Genomic DNA, 22,157 nt, shown 5'->3' with positions numbered 1-22,157 from the left:
TGGGGGGAGGCAAGAAGCTGCTTTGTCTTTAAAATATGTTTCTCCATTTCTCATTCAGGGAAATATAATATTCTGCCTTTTTAATATTTCCTAAAATATTTCATACTTCTAGGAGAGGGGTGAGTGCTACTCTTTTACAGGAAGATACTCTTTCTGTAAAAAAAAAAAGAACAGGGGCCTCTGGACTCTGTCTAGCCCCACCCTCCCTATAGCCATAATCAATTAACATTGGGATGCAGGGATCCTTGGTGTCTACTGCTTTGCAGCAAAGAAACAGCAGATGCTAAAGCCACTGCCATTTACAGTAGTGGCCAAAATTGTGGAAACCTTTTTGGAAAAATATATTTTTGAGTTCTGATGGCTAATAACACCACTTTTTTTGAAGTAGTACCATAAAATTATATATTAATGGAAATATAATTTAATCAAGAATGTAATGCTTTTCAACCTTTGTTTGAGAGATAAAAGTGGATTTTTTTCGTGGAATTCTAGATTTTAGGCCAAATTCCTGCAGTCTGCACCGAACAGTCCTTGCAATCAACTTCACATTGTATTGCGCCATTTCATCTTGTATACACCCAGATGGTTTTCTTCTGTCATGTAGGCACAGTCTCTTAATTCTTCTATCATCACTTGCTGTTGTGCACCTTTTCCTGCCTTTACCAGTGTGGTTTTGTGGTGATTGAGTCTCCTTATACCTCTTCAAAAACTTAGAAATGCCACCTTTGGTTAAGTTTCCACCAATTTTCTTCTAATTTCTTTATAAATGTAGCCTTGTTCACTTAATAATACTATTTTAAATCATTTTGTGGTCGACCAGTCAACTCTTTGCACCATTACTTTAATTTTATTACGTTTTACAAGCTAACTAAATGAAAGAACACAAAAAATCCCAACCAACTTGATAGCGATCACATAACACACTGACAAATGTCCTCCTCTCAGCTTCAATACATGACATCAATAACTGAATCCTACTGTGATCTGATTGGCTCATTGCCAAAACAAGATGACACCTGATTGGGTCTCTAAACACTCATGTTCATTGGTTACAATCAGATGAAGGAAAGCTATCTGATATCAACCTAAGCAAGTTATGCTTCCTTTTTCTGATTATTTGACTATAACTTTTCACAGAATACAGATAATTGAACAAACTTTGTTGTATTACAACATTTTTGATTAAATTATCTTTCCACTGATATATAGTTTTATGGTACTTTTTTTTAAAAAATGTGTTATTAGCCATCAAACTCAAAAATACCCTTTCCCCAAAAGGTTTCCACAATTTTGGCCACTACTGTACTTACAACATCTGAGATGAGGGTGGTAGTGAAAGATAACATAACTATAGGATTGCCAGTCCTGACAGCAGCAAGACTTCTGTTCATTGGACAATGAACTACTGGGTGGCATGGAAGTAGCTGCAACATTTTGATATTGCAGAAAGCTCCCCTACCCTGTCTGTGTAGTTTTGCAGGATGGATGGGGATCAAGAGCTACGAGGCATGGTCAAAGGCTTTCTAATGCATGGTGAGAAAAAAAGCCAAATGCTGCTTGAATGGGAGAAGCAGGAGGATATTAGAGAAGCATATTTTGTGTGTGTCACAACATTTCATTTCTCACAAAGGGAACCAAGAGACCCTGCATGCACTCCTTCCCATTTCTCTCCTTCAGCATCCCCAGTCCTATAGCAGAGATTGAATAGGTCATAATTTCCTCACTTAAAATCTTGAAAGCTGGGATGCGGAGTTGCCAGAAAGTGTGCAGATGTTGCATGTTAGTATTGCTACTAAGGTGGGAAGCTCTGCGCTGCATTTTCAGATTTATTACTTTGACTTTCTGTCTCACAATCTTTCTGAATCTAGTTTAAAATATGTCCAAGATTGGCTTCCTGAACTATTTTCAAATTTATTCATACAACACCATACTACAAGCACATCATGTTTGCAGATTTCTAAAGGTGATAGTGTGCTGCCAAGTCAATCAATACATGTGCACCAAGCAGCTAGAACTGAATCACGACCTCTAAGAACTGCACTAAGCCACCCTTGCTCCTCTTTACTTAAAATTATAATAATTATACTAGTTTTTCTCTATGTTGGCAAACCTCCACATTGCCTGCTGAATTGCTAACTCTCATGTTTCAGCAACTCTGTTTTAGAGCCCCTTTATTTAGTTGTGACAGCTGACATGATAGGATTGGTGTCAAGATGGAGTGAAGCCAAAGAAAGCATAGATTCTCCCTTACGCACATTGTTGCCAGCATTTCTTGATCCCTGGTATAATATAAAATCACAGGATATGTCAGTGTTTCAAAAACAAGCATCCGGTTAATGTAATCAACAGGGGATTTCTTCCACTCTGCTACTGGAACTCCTTTTAAACTTTTAAATGCCATCTTGAAGCTAAGGAGACTCTTCAGTGCCATCTTCTGGCTGGCAATTTCACAACACTTTCCATTTGCTACTTGCTATTTTTCTTTGCTGGAATTTACAGCTAGTCCTCGGTTTACAACAGTTTGCTTAGTGACCTTTCAATGGCACTGAAAAAAGTGACCTATAACCATTATTCACACTTACTACCATTGCAGTATCCCCATGGTCATGTGATTTACATTCAGATGCTTTATAACAGATTCACATTAATGATGGTTGTAGTGTTCTGGGGTCCCACGGGATCCCCTTTTGTGATCTTCTGACAAGCAAAGTCAATGGGGAAGTCAGATTCATTTAACAACCGTGTGATTAATTTAACAACTGCAGGGATTCACTTAATAAATGTGGCAAAAAATGGGGCAAAACTCAGTTAACAAATTTCTCACTTAACAACATAAATTCTGGGCTCAATTGTGGTCGTAAGTTGATCTGTACTTTGTTGATAAACACATTTCTATGAATCATATCAAGTCAGTCATTCAGACTCCAACATAGGTCTATCTAACTTTAAGAGCAGCTTGAAGATTGGGACATGGTGCTTTTGTTTATGCCATTTTCTTCTTTTTGTTTCATCTTTTTTAATTTTATTTTTTAAAAAAGGTATAATGAAACCCAAAAAATGTTAAAGTGACAAAGAAAAAACACAAAACAAACAAGACACTAAAATATGCCTAAAATAAAAAAAACTAATATATATTTATACATATTTTCCTCCAGCTGAATAGTGATTAATATATTACAACATTAGTTTCCCATCCCTTGCAAAACAGGTCCAAAAGATTTTAAATTACTAAACTATTAATTCTATTTGCAAATTATTCATGTCATCTATATAATATATTAATGACAAAATAGTTAAATAAAAGAACAATAATAATAAGACAAGTTTAAAATTTCAAACCCCTCTGTTAACAAATTGTTATTATATCAACTCTTAGAAAATTTACCATGGCTTCTTAGCTATCCTAAATCATCCCAAAAATTAATGATGATTCATCTTTGATGAAATATCCATGTTCAGTTATTCTAGCAACATATTTGCCAATACAATGATGCCTAATTCACATTCTAGCCTTCTTTCTGTCCAGGAGATCTTCATGCTATAGTTCCTCTGTAGCTGTCTAGCATTTCATATTTCTCTGAATATTTCAGTTTAATTTTTGGAAATGTAAATAAATCAAACATGCATTTTGGAAAAAAAAGACATGTTTATAGAAGCAATGCTTTGAATTGCAGAATTAAGCAATTATTCAGACATAACAAAAACTGAGAAGAAATTAACTGATGTATTCCTTTTTACCAGATATAGTAATGTAAAATTTATCAATTAGAGGAAGTATTTTTCAAACAGTATGGCATGCATCATGGAAAAATTATATACTATTCTCATAATCTTGAGTCAAAAGAAGATTTTGGAATGTATAGAGGAAGTCAGCTGTCACAATGAAAGTAGAAATTTTAGAGAACAGAACACTGGATCAGATAGGTTTCAAAAAGTTAAGAAAGTTTTTAAGGAATGTGAAGATGCCTTATTGCTCTAATCCCAAACAAGCATATTTACTTCCCTATAAGTAAATATTTACTTATAGAGAAGTAAATATAAGTAAATATTTCCCTATAAGTAAACACTGATTAATTTTTGTTGAGTAAAATAGTAAGGCATAGTAAAAACACCATAATGTGTGGTGTGCACATTTAATCTTGGATTGGGAATTGCTGGGTAGCTTGAGCCAAATAATCTTAAAATGGTCTATTTCTTTCTAAAATAGCAAGGAGAACCATACAAACTCCAGAAAGATTGTGCCCTTGAAGTAGTAATCCTGGGGGAGAGTTCATGTGAAATAAATAAACTCCAAGCACTTCTAAGTAAAAATCTATAGATAGTCCCGTAGAATGCCAGTTTTCCCAAGTCTGAGGCCTTCTGGTGAAGCAGAATCAGCAGCCATGAGCGCTCAGCCAGCAAAACCTTTGACTATGCTGGGTGACAATGAATGCTCCAGTGCATCTGGAGGGATGATTGGAGAATGCAGCAAGCAACACTGAATTCAGGGTGACACATGGCCAAGTGGAGATGTGTCAGATTGCATTGCAAAAGATTGTATGCATGGTAAACAACCCTAGTAGTCTCTTTAACAGTAACTTGAAAATGCTATTTATATTTTAGCTCACTTCAAAAATAGCTCACTGTAAACAAATGTTACAGGAGTAATTGAATTCTCATGTACTTTCTTCAAGAACAGTAATAATTATTAACTTAAAAGTCACTGATTGAACATATTAAATTGAAGGCCTAATTTAAAATGGCAACAATTTGTACACACACTCCTTTTCCCCTTCTTTGTGCTTGATGCTCTATTTGAGCATAATTACACTGTTAAATCAATAGCCATATCAAGCATCCACTTGTTTTTCTTTCTGTGCTCAGCACTGATTCACAGGAACTGCTGGGGAGGCCTGTCTGCTATCCATCTGTTTGGATCCATTTAGGAACTGAATACAGGAAGGTAGTCGTCGTACATTATTAGTTTCCTGAATGTTGGTTGTAGCAGAAGCAGCAAACACAGAGTGCATTTATTAGCACAGAAGGTCAGCTAAGAAAAACAAATGATACCACTCAGTTTCCATATGAAATGGAAATAGCCTTGTCTTGACAACTTTTATTATTATCCTGAAGCTGCAGCTAAGGAGAAATTGCTAACAAGCTAATCTTTAGCAGTTGCTGTTCCAAGATAAATTGTTAGATTCAGGCAAGATTATTACTGCCACAATCAAGGGACACTTCTAGATATCCATCCATGGATTAGCAATACAACAAGTACTGACCTTATTTACCATGAATGCGTTAGAAACCATTGGCCCTGTTTTAATTAAAATGTGAAGTATGCAATACAAAAATTGCTTGAGATTCAGTACTAATTAAGTGGAACACTGTTTTCAGGATTTGAATTTTCACTAGGGAAAAATGTTTTATTTGTTTACAGTCCTGAGATCATATTATACAAAAGTGATGTGCATAATAAGTGCCAATTGCTAGCAGTGTAATCTTTCAGTGCTAATTACACCTCATAATAAACTGTGGGAGTCGACTCTGAACCAAAACAAGTTAGCAGTCTTTGGAAAACAGAGAGTCAATTAGACTGGTGACTGGGGTGCAGGTATTGAATGACTATAGTTAATTATAATGCCGCAATCTTCAGCAAGCTAGCTCTAAATTAGAAACAAATGAATAATTCTGGTTCAATAAAGTAAACCTTTTAAACATGTTGGACAATTCGTTTTACATGCTTCCTTAGCCCCACCAAGCTGATTTTCATTTTCATGGAACGTTTATGACATCTTTAGAACTCTTGTTTTCTTTACCTTGTAATTTATCTTACCCAGAACTGTGCAGCTGTCCTAGAAGGACAAGATATAAAGTGCAACTAAATGTTGATCAACATTTAGAGCTTCTGATAATTGGGCAGGTCAGGAGCTGTTCTAAAACTGTTCTGCCTAAGAATTCTCCATCTCTGGGAAGTAACAAGCTGCAAAGATGCTTTTAATTCACATCTCAGACAGCTGATAAACAAACCCATATTGTGATGTAATGTAATGAAGAATATTTACTTTATAAGAATTACAAATATAAACATAGACAAAACATGAACACAGAAACAGACAACGCTTAAATCACAAAGGCAGGATATTAATAGAACAAGCAAACAAATAAACTCAGAAATTACAAAGAATTGAAAGACATCTACAAAAGGTCCAAAACAAAGAGCCAATTTTTCCATAGCTGATGAGAAACAACCTTAGGCAGATATCATGGAATAAGCATAAAAAGAGGACTTCTTCCTGTATTAGGAAGCATCACTTATCAATCTGGTTGGTTCAGTCTAGCTGGATGGGCAGCTTCGAGCTCACCTAGGCAACACTTGAAAAGAACATCACAGGTCATTCAGGTCTGATTAGCCTGCCAGTTCCAAAGGTTGTGCGCTTAGGCTTAATTTCCTGTTGACAGGTTTAAGAGGACTTGATAGAGATTGTGGTTGTCGAGTGTTTTTCTTCTTTCCCTATATGGTCTTATATGGGGGGAGTACATAATATGTACTTTTGGGTATGCTTACGATGTGGGCCAGTTTAGTGTAATGGTTAAAGGCACTAGGCTAGAAACTGGGAGTCGGTGAGTTCTATTCCTGCTTCAGGCATGAAGCTAGCTGGGTGACCTTGTCCCCAGTCACTCCCTCTCTCTCAGCCCTAGGAAGGAGGAAGGACGCCACTATTGAAAACCTTGCCAAGAAAACTGCAGGGCCTGGTCCAAGAAGTTGCCATGAGTCAAAACTGACTTGGACATACAGACACTATGTGGGATACAGACACACTATATTCCAAAGTAAACTCTGTCACAGGAGTTCATTCCTGGATTCTGTATACCAATTCCAGAAAAAAACAATACAGGTACCTTAAGCATCAAATGGGAAAAACACCTACAAGAATTTTCAGTTGTTGAGAAGGTCTTCTTAAATTCAAGATGTTTATAAATGACATATGGATTATAGCACAAGTAGCAGAATTCTATTATTTATTTTTAGTTATCACCCTATAACAAGGATATTGAACTGCTAAGCAATTGGCTTCAGTTTAGCTAACTATCTTAAACTTGACTGAGTAACTAACAGGCAGCCAGTATATAATTGCTTTTGTAATGCATGGTTACCAGTTTGTGAATACCAGAGGCCAAGATGTTCCTGTCTAGGAAAAGAACAAAGATCAGTTAAGAAAAATATGGCAGGGAAATTTCTAGTAATATCCTGCAAGACTGTTCTTTCTGAAAGAGTTGAATCCATGGAGTCTTTGGAGCTTTCTGAGCTTGCTTGCTTGCTTGCAGACATTTCATTACATGTCTGGGCAATATCTTCTGTGCTACTACAAGGGAAGGGAATTTGCGCTCTGTTTATATGCAATATTTTGCCCTGTCAGTGTTGGTGAGGATATTGTTTTCTCCATGGTAGTTTCTTAATTAGGTTGTTATGTATTACTTGATTGTGTGTCTACTGCTAATCCTGATGTTAATCCCTGTATATCTGGGTGCTGCTTGCTGGTGAGGAGGTGTTTGTTTCCCTTTTAGCATTTTTTGTTGTCTTTTTTGAATGTCCTTTATCTCTGTGGGCCTATTGATGGCTAATGCATTTGAGTGCCAAGCTTCCAGGAATTCCCTAGTATTTTTGGATTTAGCTTGGTCTACAATGCTCAGTTTTCCAGTTGGAATTTTGATTCAGTTTATCTGTGTGTTACAAATTAAGAAGTTTTCACTGTGTCATCTCACAGGTAAAATTAGAAAGATTTTACAGTTGGCTGAAATTGGTATAAAATATTCTACATGTGGTATAAAATTCCATCAATAATATCCAGCATAGACAAAACAAAGCAGTAAATGTTGGAAATGCAATCAAACAGAAGAAATATTGTATAACAAGATACACAAGTCTAATGCAGAAAGTTTTGGAATTTAAATTTGAAATGAAACCAGTGATGATATTCAGCTGGTTTGCACCGGTTCAACAGAACCATTTATTAACTCTGTGGAGTTCTGCGAACCGGCTGAATAGTCCAGGCTGCCTGCCTGCCTAACGATTCCAGTAGCTCACACACACCTCAGACTTCCTGCTTGTTTGTAATTAACCAAAGGAAGGGAAAAGAAAAAGAAGAAATAATCACATAGCCATTTCCTCAGCAGAAAAATTCTAGCCCTTTTAAAACTCAGGGGGGGAAATAAAGTGAAAGGTTTTTTTTTCTTCTCTCTCCCTTCAGTTAATAGCTCTGGGCAGACAGTCAAGAACCACTTAACAGGTGAATACTTAATTGCGATAACAAAACCGCAGGAATGCAATCAGCACAGAAACAATAGATACTTAAAAATCATACAGATTAAGAGTTGGAAGGGACCTTGTAGGTCATCTAGTCCAACCCCTCCCACCCAAGCAGGAGACCCTACATGATTTCTAACAAATGGCAATCCAATCTTTTCGTGAAAGCCTCCAGTGATGAAGTTCTCACAACTTCTTAAGGTAAGCTGTTCCATTGGTTGATTGTTCTCACTGTCAGAAAATTCCTCCTTATTTCTAGGTTGAATCTCTCCTTGTTCTTGACAGGATTAGGCCAGGGAAAGAGTTTTAAAAATGTTAATACAGAGCAGGAGTTTCTTGTCAGAGTTCTAATGTCTTTTTAAGTACATGTTCTAATTAACAGAATTGATTTTATTAATTTGGAATAGGATCGCAATGCTGTTTCTATGTTTATTGATCCTGCATTTTCAGCATATAAGAGTTAGCTTACAGTATTAGACTGTAAAGATTTCAAATTATCTTATAACTTTGTTGCTTGTGTGTGATGGAGCACCCACAACTTCTGAAGTCAAGCTGTTCCATTGGTTGATTGGTCTCACACTTAGGAAATTTCTCCTTAGTCCTAGGTTGCTTCTCTCTTTGGTTAGTTTTCATCCATTGTTTCTTGTCATGCCTTTTGGTGCTTTGGAAAATAGATTGACCACCTCACTTTTGTAGGAGCCCCACAAATTTCCTGACAGAACAATTAATCAGTGGAACAACTTATCTCCAGAAGTTGTAAATGCTCCAACACTAGACGTTTTTAAGAAGAGACTGGATAATCATTTGTCTGAAGTGATGTAGGGTTTCCTGCCTAAGCAGGGAGTTGGACTAGAAGACCTCCAAGGTCCCTTCCAACTCAGTTATTCTATTCTGTTCTGTTCTGTTCTGCTCTGCTCTGCTCTGCTCTATTTTATTCTATTCTATTCTATTCTATTCTATTCTATTCTATTCTATTCTATTCTATTCTATTCTATATATTGGAACAGTGCTATTTTATTGTGCATTGGACTAAGGAAATTTCCTAAGGGTGAGACCAATCAAGTTGGCCACGCCCACCCAGTCACATGACCACCCACCCAGTCATTAGGGCAGAGAACCTAATTAACCTGTTAAATTATTTGAATCCCACCACTGAATGAAACCATAACTTTTTATTAGGTGTAAACACAGGGAAAAAGCAAAAGAAATGTGGTAATTTAATGAAATATAGGCTTACAGCCAAGGGTGGACTGCTGGGGGTTCACAGGGGTTTGGGAGAACCTCTAGCTAAGATTCTGTGCAGTTTGGAGAACCCCCAAATCCCACTCCTGGCTGGCCCCGCCCACCCTGCCCCTCCCCTCCCAGGAGTCCCCATGCAGCCTGCTTTGGATGCAGGGGGCTTGGGGAGGGTGAAAAACGGGCCTACCAGAAGTTCGGGAAGGCTGGAAATGGGCCCGTTTCCTACCTCCAGAGGGCCTCCGGAGCCTGGAGAGCCTGTTTTCGCCTCCCAGAGGCTCAAGGTCCCCCCGTCATGGTGTAGGAGGCCGGCTAGGCCATGCCCACCCAGCAACCGGGCAGAGAACCCCTTGCTAACATTTCTGAAGCCCACCCCTGCTTACAGCAGCAAGAATAAATTTTGCTCAATACTAGAAAAGATATTATTTTAACAGCGTCTGACTGGAGAATATGCAGCAACAGCAAAACTCACAGTATACATACATAATAGAAGTTTAAACAAGAATAGTTCCCATACATACAATACACCATGCAACATGACAAATATAATCTGGCTTCTAAGGGCTCGTAAATGTCTACAATTTTGTAAATTAGCTGATGTACAAAAAGGAGGAAGTTAGAAAGGCAGTAGTTCATTTTTCGTTAATTTTTCTTTCAAAAAAATTTTTGTTTTAATTTTTGGTAAATATTTTGCTTTTCCTTTTATTAATATGCCAACATATTAAACGACACAGTGGAGAGTTCAACATTAAGTAATCAACTCAAGAGCAAAACCCTTCTTATACATCTGATGCTTTGGTATAATCTGCAACATTTATTTTTCATAATGTTATATTCAGTTTTGGATGGAAAAACTCAATTATTTTATGTTTATAATAAAAATGTACTAAATTGTAATTGATATTGATAGACTATTTCTTTCTCTCTTATTTCCAGCACTCTAAATTATCTAAGGAATAGATAATTATCTAAGGAATAGATAAAAACAGTCTGGGCGGCTGGGGAAGGCTGTTTTCACTCTCCCCAGGCTCCTACAAAGGCTCTGGAGCCTGGGGAGAGCAAAAAACGGGCCTTCCCCACCCATCCCCAGGCCCTCCAGAGGCAGGAAACAGCCTGTTTCCCTATTTCCAATGGGCCCAGAAGGCCCAAAAATCAGCTGGCTGGCGCACACATGTGTGCCAGAGTTGAGCTCACATGCCCACCGATATAGCTCTGTGTGCCATCTGTGGCACGCATGCCATAGGTTCGCCATCACAGGCCTAATACAATCTTGTACTTAAACTCTGTGCGGCAGCTGACTCATGTTTTTTTCTCCTTGGATCACTGAAACTTTTGGTTTACTTAGGATGTTTTGGGGGCTTTAATTTATTTATTTATTTATTTAATCCATGTATGGCAAATACATGGATTTATAGTGGTTCAAATGTTAATGTCCAGTCCACTCTGCCATTCAAGGACAGAATGGTCTATGTTGAAAAATCAGACATTGGGCTGGTGTAAGCTCTTGATGGACATTCGGACACAATGTGATGGATATTTTGTCGAAGAGCACCACAGTCACACTAAGGGGTAGAGACAAGACCCCACTTAAACAATGAGTTCTGGCAGACACCATGTTGGGTACGTATCCTATGATGACCCAGGGCATGACACAAAGGCAACACAGCCAGAGGACCAGTATAAGTCCCTTTATTATCACCAACTGTGCCCCTTATGTCCCTTTCAACTCTCCTACCTGGAAAGAGCTCTTCCACCAACTTGTAATAGTCTTTGGCTGGCAATACTTCAGTCCCAAACGTTATAAGCAGAAAACTTCCAACTATAAATCCAACAATGCAAGATAAGGTAATTAATCTGGCAGGGCAAGCAAGATAAGAAGTTCCAGAAGTGAAATAGCATGGCAGTAAATCAAACCAGTTGGGAGGATGCCAGGGACTCAGATAAACAGTGAACACAAGATGAACTCAGCGTTTGTTTCTGACAACCTTTCCTCCCATTTTTCTTTCCTTTAAACTCCATCCCCAGGTGTGCCTTGTGAAGGGAATCGGGGCCCTTTCCTCCCTCATAAACCACACATTGCTCTCTTCTCCATTCTTCCCTGTGCTGCCTAGGATGAGGAGGGGGTGGGTCTTGGTCTTCATCTGAACCCCCTCTCCCTTGTTCTACCTCTCCTCTGCTCTGCCCAGCCTGACCTTGCCCTTCCCCAGTTTCTTCCACAGCCAATGGAGCCACTCTCTCGCTCTCTGTCAGCTGTTCATCTTCCCCTTTGGATTCAGACTCTGACTGGGTCATGACATGACCAATGCTGGCAAGGAAGGTCAAAACCTGGCACCTTCTGTGTAGGGTCATCTATGTAACTGCCTATATCTGGGCATTCAGCAGCCCATTGGCTTTCCACCATGTGTTGATGTCAAAGTTGTTAGACAGCTGTTGAGCAAGTGCCAGAGAGGGCTTCCTGGATTTAAGTCTGCCAGTTTTTTTTTTTTAATTTGATTTATATGCTGCCCTTCTCCAGAGACTCAGGGCGGCTTACAATGCATTAAGCAATAGCCTTCATACTTTTGTATATTTATATAAAGTCATCTTATTGCCCCCATAATCTGGGTCCTCATTTTACCTACCTTAGAAAGGATGGAAGGCTGAGTCAACCTTGAGCCTGGTGATAGATGAGGAAGATCAGCGTGCACAGGAAGAAGTGGGTTTCTCATAATTTTGTTGTACTCCTTCACTAAGACTTCCTGCCTTCGTATTGGTGGTGCAATGTGACTCAAGACAGGGAGCCAGCAAGTAGGGGTATATTTTATGCAGCTGCTTATGATCCTCATTGTATCATTTAGTCTAGCATCGATCTTGCTAGTGTGGCAGCTATTAAGCCAAACAGGGGTGCAGTATTCAACCCTAGTGCTGATATTCTGAGGCTCCCTATTTTGATCCTCTTAGTTTCTGGAGTAAGTTGTTCCTGGTATTGATTTTAGCGGACATATTCTCTAGGTGTTTCTTATAGGAGAGAGTCCGATCCAAAATTACTCTGAGATATTTGGGGTGAGGATCATAAGGGAGTAGGTTGTTATTCAGGTAGACCTTCAGGAAGGCATTGGCGAGTTTGTTGTTGAGATGGAAACAATTTATTTTGTTGATTAGATAGATAGATAGATAGATAGATAGATAGATAGATAGATAACATGATAGATGGATAGATGGATAGATGGATAGATGGATGGATGGATAGATAGATAGATAGATATAAAAATAGATAGAGATAATATAGAACAAAAATGATAGAGATGAAATGATAGAAGTTGAAGTGGCAAGAACTTTGAATTAGAATTCAACATAATGCAAGCATAAGCAATAGAATGAAGTCAAACTAGAGCCTTGGACTTTAAGAGATTTCAACAAATTTAGAAAGAGCTTGAGAAGGATTCCATGGAAGAAAATCTTAAAAGGGAAAACAACTCAAGAAGCTTGGAAAACTGAAAACTGAAATTATAAAAGTCCAGTCTAGCACAATACCATTACCAGAGGGATTTGTAAATGGCTGATTAACCATACTCAACATGCAGTCCTCTATGGAACTACATCTACATGGAGGAAAGTATACAGTGGGGTACTCCCAAAGTTCTGTCTTAAGTCCAATACTCTTAAACATCTTCATAAATGATTTAGATGAGGGGATAGAAGGGGAACTCACCAAATTTGCAGACACCAAACTGGAAGGGAATAACATTTGAAGAAGATAGGTTCAAGATCGAGAAGGATCTTGAAAGAGTTGAATAGTGGGCCCCATCCAACAAAATGCAATTCAGTACTGATAAAAGTAAGGTTTTATACTTGGCAAGAAAAACCAAATGCATAGGTATAGAACAGGTAATACCTGGCTCAAAGGCAATAACTGTGAGAGGGAACTAGGAGTCCTAGTGGACAACTACTTAAATATGAACCAGGAGTATGCTGCAGTTGCCAAAAAGCCAATGCAGTCCTGGACTGCATCAACAGAGGAATAGCATCAAAGTCATGGAAATGTTAGTACTAGTTTTTACTGATTTGGTAAGACTACACATGGAATACTGTATCCCGTTTTGGCTTACCATGATAAAAGGGGATGTCGAGACTCTAAAAGAGTGCAGAGAAGAGCAACACAGATGATTAGCAGACTGGAGGCTAAAACATGATGAATGGTTGCAGGAACTGGGTATATCTAGACTAATGAAGAGAAGGACTAGAGGTGATATGATTGCAGTCTTCCAATATTTGAGGGGCTGTCACAGAGAAGAGGTGGGTCAACCTATTCTCCAAAGCACCTGAGGGCAAGACAAAAAGTAATAAATGGAAACTTATCAAGGAGATAACCTAGAACTAAGGAGAAATTTCCTGACAATAAGAACAATTAATCAGTGGAATGGCTTGCCTCTAGAAGTTGTGGATGCTCCTTTTCTAGAGGTTTTGAAGAATACATTGGATGGCCATTTGTCCAGAATGGTATAGGCTCCCCTGGTTGAGCAGGAAGTTGGACTAGAATTCCTCCAAGGTCCCTTTCAACTCTGTTATTTATATATTCTGAATCAAAACTCTGGTTTAGAGTATGCAAAGTAGTATTATCTTCAAGATCTAGCAAGAGAATGATATCTCACATAAAATATCATAAGTGTTCAGTATTTTATATGAAAAATATAACATTATAGATGCAGGATTTTGATTAATTATTACAATTAAAATATATTTAATATTTGGAATTTGTAGAGAGTATCTAGAGATGTTTGAAAATCATGGTGCTCACAGTCATCATATTACTAATATTTGGAGAGGACTTTAGATTGAGTGGTTGACCTAGATATTACCCTTGTACACTTAGTGGACAGCTAGTGGTTGTCCCATTAGGTAATATCTTGTCCCTTACGTTTTTAACATCTACGTGAAACAGCTGGCAGATGTAATTTAGGGATTGAAAGTCCAGCATTCTAACTCCAAGGAAGTAGTAAATACTGTTTAGCAACGCATAATCTTGATAATAGGCTGGAAAAGGAAGAAGAGTCTGAAGTTAAATCCAAACGAGATAGAGGTACTTGTTGTGGCCCACCAGTGGCCAGCAGAGCTGGCAGCAGATTCGGACAGTGAGGAGATTGGGGAGGAACATGGGCCTGGGGAAGGCTTGGACGAGGGCTCTGTGTCGGAGGCAGAGAGGCGGCCAGGGCCATCTGGTAAGTTATGTGTTGCCTCCAGAGCCTCTGGAATTTGATATCAGCGAGGCAGAAGAACAGTGTGAGTCTGTTCCCAGTGTGCGCATGCGCAGAGCTGCCAAAAGGCAAGAATAATTAAGAAAAAAAGGGTGACTTGGGAGTAAGGCTTGGAGATGATTGGCCCCTCCCATAAGACATAAAAGAGGAGCAAACAGATGTGAGCCTTTGTAGAAGCAATTAGTTCATATAGTCAATTCAAGCTCTGAGAAGTCCATTTGACTCTGTGCTCTGTGCTCTGTTGCAAAACTAATTGACAATTAGGTCTCTGGCAGCGTTTCAAGGAAGATAAAGGTGGGTGCTTATCAACATTACCCTGAAAGACTGTGTCAACTTGAGCAGCCATCTGTCGTAATCTTCACAGACTGTTTGTGAATCATTAGGGGCTGTGAATGACTATAATTCACAGCCATCTCAATAAAAGACGGGACTAAGACAGGGGTGAAATCCAGCAGGTTCTACAGGTTCTGGAGAACCGGTAGCAGAAGTTTTGAACAGTTTGGAAAACTGGTAGCGGAAATTTTGAGTAGTTTGGAAAACGGGCAAATACCACCTCTGGCTGGCCCCAGGGTGGGGTGGGAATGGAGATTTTGCAGTATCCTTCCCCTGCCACGCCTACCAAGCCACGCCCACCAAGCCACATCACACCCACCAAGCCACGCCCACAGAAACGGTAGTAAAAAAAAATGGATTTCACCACTGGACTAAGTGTGTGATTTATGCTTTCTCAGGAAGCTTAGGTTAGAACAGTGCTATTGGGAAAGAGAAAGTTATACTCAGGGAAGGAGATGAAACCTGTCCTGTATATAGCTGGTTCCCCCACGAAGAGCAGGTTCGCACACAGCAACAAATCAATTAGCCTTTTCTCCAAGGTAATGGTGGCCAAGCATTGCTGTAGATCTGTGGAGAGATTAGTTTAAGGCAGTGGTCCCCAACCTTTTTATCGCCGCGGCCCGCTGAGCGCGCGCAGGGGTGGGGGCACGGCCCAGGAGCTTTTGCGCACGGCCCATTGCGCACGGCCCAGGAGCTTTTGCGCACGGCCCAGGAGCCTTTGCGCTGCAGCGTTCATGTCCCCCGGCCGCTGCGCGGCCCGGTGCCAGGTACTCCACGGCCCGGCACCGGTCCGCGGACCGGGCGTTGGGGACCACTGGTTTAAGGTACACATTACAGCAGGTTAAAGTTAAATTTTTCATGCTAGAAATGAGAGGAGAACAAATCTGTGGCTTGCAGGGGAAGATCTGTGTTGTCAGGGTACAATTAAGTTGTGATAAAGGACAGATGAGAATGTCAGAAAGGATTACTAAAAGGCTGGTGGTTAAGGGCAGAGATGAAAGTGGGAGTCACTGTGGTTTAGATCATTGAGTTCATTGTTTATTTTTCCCTGGATTACTTGTTCTGAGTTCATAAATAAATATATGTTTATTCATTTAATTTCTTGTGCTTTTCAGTCTTAGTGCATTCTAAAGTAAACATTTCCCATCCCGTGTTGGCTAAGAAGGTTTCCAATGAAATAAACAAACAAAATAACGTGGTTACTGTATAATTCAGTAGGTAAGGGAAGCAGTACTGGAGGCAGTCAATTGAGGGACTTAACCAGTATCATCTAGTGATTCTGTCCTTGTAGGAAGCTCATGTTCTTGATGATTCCTTCCTTGTATTTCTGTTCCCAAAACTATGAAGGTTCCTCCATGAACTGGCTACATTTCTGCCTAGAAGCATGACTGGTTGGCAGCATGCCCGCTCTTTCATGTTTATGTATAGAAGACTGATTTAACAAACTTCCAGTACATTTGAACTTTTTTCTTTCAGATCAATTTATCTGCAGGACTATATTCCCATTCTAGAAGCTCTTAGTGGTTCTAGAAACTCGTAGTGGTTCTCCAGTTGAAAGATTAGAGAGATTAGAGAGGAAAGGATTACAAGAGAGTAAGCAGGCACACAATGGGGAATACACTGTGTTGTTTCTATACTGCACTTGTACCTTCTGGTCCTAATGCATTCCTCTCTATATGTTCCCATTAAAAAGACATAAAAATGCACAATCGGAAAAATTGCCTGAATTTATTAATTTTTTAATAATCAAGTTTAAAAATGTGTCATTTTCCAAGGTAAAGGTGTTTGTCTTCAGATTCAATGCTATTATTACCAGAGCCAAGCCATGTATTGTTCAGGAAATCCCCTGATTTTTTTTTAAATCAGTTTTTGGATTTTGGGAATCACTGTATAATTCAGGAGTGGGCAAATGTTTTACATATTTTTTATATTACTTGTTTGGGTAATACAGGACTATTGTGGACAAGGTGATATCTATCATTTATGGAGAAGTTCTAGGATTGTTCAACCCATGTTCCTCTGTTCAGGAGGATATCATGAACTATAAATACATTAAAACTGTCATAGACTTAGTACACCATTTTCTTTGTTTCCCATAAAAAATGGGTTTGTTCCTGGATTTTCATGGTAAGACCATGGAGGCTAGAGGTTGCAACAAGTGGGGAGGGGGATGAGGATTTCATGTGGCATGGCAAACCTCTTTGTTTTCCCCGGTAATCCATCCATGGGAAGAGAAGTACCACTTTGAAGCAATGGAAGAAGGTGCATATACCTTGTCTCCAATCAAAATTACTATCCCTTACTTAATGAAGATATGTTTCACAGGGAAGATTTCCTCTGTAGAGCAACCAGAAGCTTGGGGAAAAATTTAATCAGGAAAAATGGTTATAAAGAAAGGAATTAAACATCTTCGTAATGGTTCCAATGCTCTGGCATTTTGATAAACGTGTGTCTGAATGGTACAATCTAGACCATGGAAGTTGGGGCTTTTTCATAAAGTGAATAGTGGGCTCAATATGGTTCAATATATATGTCAGACTGTTGTTCGTTTGTAGACAATTGGCCACTGCTGAATGGGTTGGCTGCTTTCTCTCAACATGGGTATTCTTCAGTTTTTCAAGTTTAGGAACATAACCATATTTACTACCATAGACACATTAACTGTGGGAGTATCCTTTGCATATGATTTAAGGGCCAACCTGTACCGTATGCAGTGAAGCTGTCATTACATTGTCCTTCTACAGGTCTCTTTTGTTTGTGTGTAAAATGGAGGTGGACATTAAAATTTCACATTAAAAGAAGTGAGGGAGACAGGATTGGAACATCTGTTTGCTCAGAGTTTAGGAAGAATTGTTTAGTTTCCTAACAGAAAGGCAGGGAGTTGTGACTGAGGAGCACCTCTCATGGGTCTTCAGCTTCCTTTGCACTCCAACTACATGCTGGAGATGCCCAAGTTGTGCATCTGTCCTCAGAGTAACTCTTCTACCTAGTGTTTCTTCCTTTGACAATCAGGACTCAGAAGATGACTCAGGAGGCCATCCTGTGGCTGAAAAGAAGCTCCTTACCTGAAAAAAATAAATTCTAGTAATAAATAATAAAACAATAAAATTAATACTCAAGTGCTACAGCAACATGGCTGACATGATCTATGGCAGAAACCTGCTGCTTAGTAGCTAAACACTGTGTATCTGGATGAGGGCTTCCCAAAAAATAAAATCCCCATGCAAAAGGACTGGAGAACATGGTTGAAATTTAAATGTCTTCTAGGAATTATTCATTACCTCAGGTATCTAAGTCATAGAAATATGGGGAATGAGGGATTAAGAGTTTGATCAGTTTAAAGATAGTTGTGTCACATTCTCTCTCTCTCCCTCTCCCTCTCTCTTTCGTTAGGCACTTGAATGTGGAAAAAAAACATTTTAAAATATTAATTAGATAAAACAAAACACTGTTTAGAAGATGGAAACGTATTGATAGCTTTGTTATCAAGAAGGGATAGTTAAGGTATAACTTGGGAGTAAGTCCTGCTGAACTCAATGTAGTCATGTGCAGAACTATCTGTCATACAATTTAAATAATGGAAGAAATCTTAATTAAACTTAATACTATTGTCAAGTACAACAGCCTTCAAGTTTTTTCAGGCCATGGAATCTGCTAGAAAAAAAATCCCTGCTTCAGGAGCAATGCGCTCATGATAGAAAACTGGTAATAAAATTAAAAGTAATTGTTTATTGTAAATGTAAAACTAAAATTTCCAGTGTACACAAAGTAATACTTGAATTTCACAGTTTTTGAGAGGTTCATGTTTTAGCCAAACAAATCAATAACTATGATGTGATTGTTTTTCCTTGGATAAAAGTTCAGTATTTAGAACTACTGATATTACTTGTAAGTAGAGATCACTTTCTATATTGTAAATAAATATAGATTTGTAAATAGATTTGTAAAGTTGTAAATAAAGCCCCCTTCATTTATGATATCATTCAGGAGGGGGGAGCGGACCTGGCGGGTATTACAGAGACCTGGTTGGGCTTGGAAGGGAGGGTGCCCCTTGTTGAAATGTGCCCACCAGGTTTCTGGGCTTTTCATTAGCTGAGGGCCCAGGGTAGGGGCGGGGGGGTGGGGGGGTGGTTATTATTAAAGAAGGTCTATGTCCGAGGGAGGCCACTGTACCTCAGATAGCCGGATGTGAGTCCCTCCTTGTGAAGTGGGGTCATGGGGTGCAGATGGGCCTGCTGATCACATACTTGGCTCCCTGCTGCGTGGCAGCGGCCCTGCCTGAGCTACCGGACGTGATAGCTGGGGTGGGGGTTGATACCCCCAGACTTATGGTTATGGGGGATTTTAACCTGCCATCTGTCGGCGAAACGTCAATGGCGGCTCGGGAGTTCATGGCTTCCATGACGGCCTTGGACCTGACCCAGTTAGTTCAAGGCCCTACTCACACAGGGGGACACACTCTGGATCTGATTTTTGTCTCTGGTCAGTGGCAGAATGATCTAGAAACAGGGGATTTAGTCATTGAGCCCTTGTCATGGTTGGATCATTCTCTCCTTTGAATGGACTTTTGAACCGCTACCCCTTGCCGCAGGGAGACGGAACCGACTAGATGGTTCCGTCCCAGGTGCCTGATGGACCCTGACAGGTTCCTGACGGAGCTTGGGCCGTTCCCTGAGGCTCTGGCTCATGGCTCAACTGAAGAACTAGTGGCCGCCTGGGATAGGATGGCCGTTGGAGCTTTGGACCGAGTCATGCCTCTGACTCGGTGCCAATCTCAATTAGCTCCTTGGAGAGAGATGAAGTGCTGGAAAAGATGCCAGGAGAGCGGTTGGAGGGCCAGCTGTTCTGAACCTGACCGGACGCTGGTGAGGTCTCACATTAAGACATACCTAGTGGCGATCAGAGCGGCAAAATCCAATTATTTTTCCACTCTGATTGTATCTGCAGATAACCGCCCAGCCACCCTGTTTAGGGTAACCCACTCCCTACTTCAATTGGGAGCGCGGGAAGACCCCTTGCAAGGTAGAGCTGAGGATTTTGTGCAATATCTGCATGACAAAATAGCTCAGATTCGAGACGGTTTGGACTCTGACTGGGTAGGCTCAGATGGGGTGATGGAGGCGGGTCTTGAGACTGTTAGCTGGGAGGAGTTTGACCTTGTGGCTCCCGAGGACGTGGACAGGGTTCTGGGCAGACTGAATGCGACCACATGTTTATTGGGCCCTCCTGGTTAGTGCTGGCTTCCCGGGAGGTTACACGAGGCTGGCTCCAGAGGATTATCAACGCTTCTTTGAGTGAGGGTTTCTTTCCCGCCACCTTGAAAGAGGCGGTGGTGAGGCCCCTCCTCAAGAAGCCCTCCCTGGACTCGGCTGTTTTAGCAAATTATCATCTTGTCTCCAACCTCCGTTTTGTGGCGAAGGTTGTTGAGAGTGTGGTGGCACAACAACTTCCCCAGTACCTGGATGAAGCGGACTATCTAGATCCGTTCCAGTCAGGCTTCAGGCCTGGGTACAGCACGGAAACGGCATTGGTCGCATTGGTTGATGATATCTGGAGGGCTCGGGACAGGGGTTGCTCCTCTGTCCTGATCCTATTGGATCTCTCAGCGGCTTTTGATACCATTGACCATGCTATCATGCTGCACCGGTTGGAGGGGTTAGGTTTGGGGGGCACCGTGTTATGGTAGTTCTCCTCCTTCCTCTCCAACCATACACAGTCTGTGTTGGCAGGGGGGCAGAGGTCGACTCCAAGGCGCCTAGTTTGTGGGGTGCCGCAAAGGTCGGTCTTCTCGCCCCTACTGTTCAACATTTATGTGAAGCCGCTGGGCGAGATCATCCGTGGCTTTGGGGTGGATTTCCATCAGTACCCTGATGACACTCAGCTGTACATTTCCACCTTGGGCCACCCCAATGATGCCCTTGACGTGATGGCCCAGTGCCTGGAGGCTCTATGGATCTGGATGGGGAGTAACAAACTCAGGCTCAACCCCTCCAAGACTGAGTGGCTGTGGTTTCTGGTGTCCCGTCATAGTCAGCTGGTCCCATTGCTGACTATTGGGAGTGAAACCTTGACCCCCTCAGAGAGGGTTCGCAACTTGGGTGTTCTCCTGGATTCGCAGCTGTCTTTAGAAGACCATTTAACGGCTGTGGCCAGGAGAGCTTTTTATCAGGTTCGCCTGATACACCAGTTGCATCCCTTTCTGGATCGGAATGCCTTGCGCACGGCCACTCATGCCCTTGTCACTTCCCGTCTGGACTACTGTAATGCTCTCTACATGGGTCTCCCCTTGAAGAGCACCCAGAGGCTCCAGTGGGTCCAGAATGCGGCTGCGCAGGTGATTATGAGAGCGACTCATCGCTCCCATGTAACACTGCTCCTGCGCGAGCTGCACTGGCTCCCAGTGGTCTTCCGGGTGAGATTCAAGGTGTTGGTTGCCACCTTTAAAGTGCTCCATGGCTTAGGACCTGGGTATTTACGAGACCGCCTTCTGCCACTGATAGCCTCCCATCGACCAGTACGCTCCCACAGAGAGGGACTCCTCGGGGTACCATTGGTCAAACAGTGTTGACTGGCGACCCCCAGGGGGAGAGCCTTCTCTGTGGGGGCACCTGCCCTATGGAATGAGCTGCCTCTGGAGATTTGTAGGATTCCTGACCTTCGCACATTCCGCCGCGCCCTCAAAACACTTTTGTTTCAGCAAGCAAGACTGGCCTAAATGTTATTTTAATGGGTTGTTTTATGTTATTTTAGTTTTGGCCAAATTATTTAATACTTTTAATTTGCTTTTAACTTTTATATTTGTGGGTTTTATCTTGGCTGTACACCGCCCTGAGTCCTTCGGGAGAAGGGCGGTATAGAAATTTAAATATAAATAAAAATAAATAAATAAATAAAAATTATTAATTCCTACACACTTATAAAGGCACTTTGCCCTGTGTAGCTCAGGACATCTGCATGCATACAAACAAATACGATCTGAAGTTTGGACAATTAAGAGGGAAGGAGAACTCACTATTATTTTTCTTATGCTGGTAAGCAAGTTACATAGGTTGGGCTGACTTTGGGGT

Source organism: Pantherophis guttatus, chromosome 1 (assembly GCF_059756535.1).
Source record: "Pantherophis guttatus breed Tessera chromosome 1, ASM5975653v1, whole genome shotgun sequence".
Classification (NCBI taxonomy): Eukaryota; Metazoa; Chordata; class Lepidosauria; order Squamata; family Colubridae; genus Pantherophis; species Pantherophis guttatus.
Note: the sequence above shows the minus strand (reverse complement) of the source record.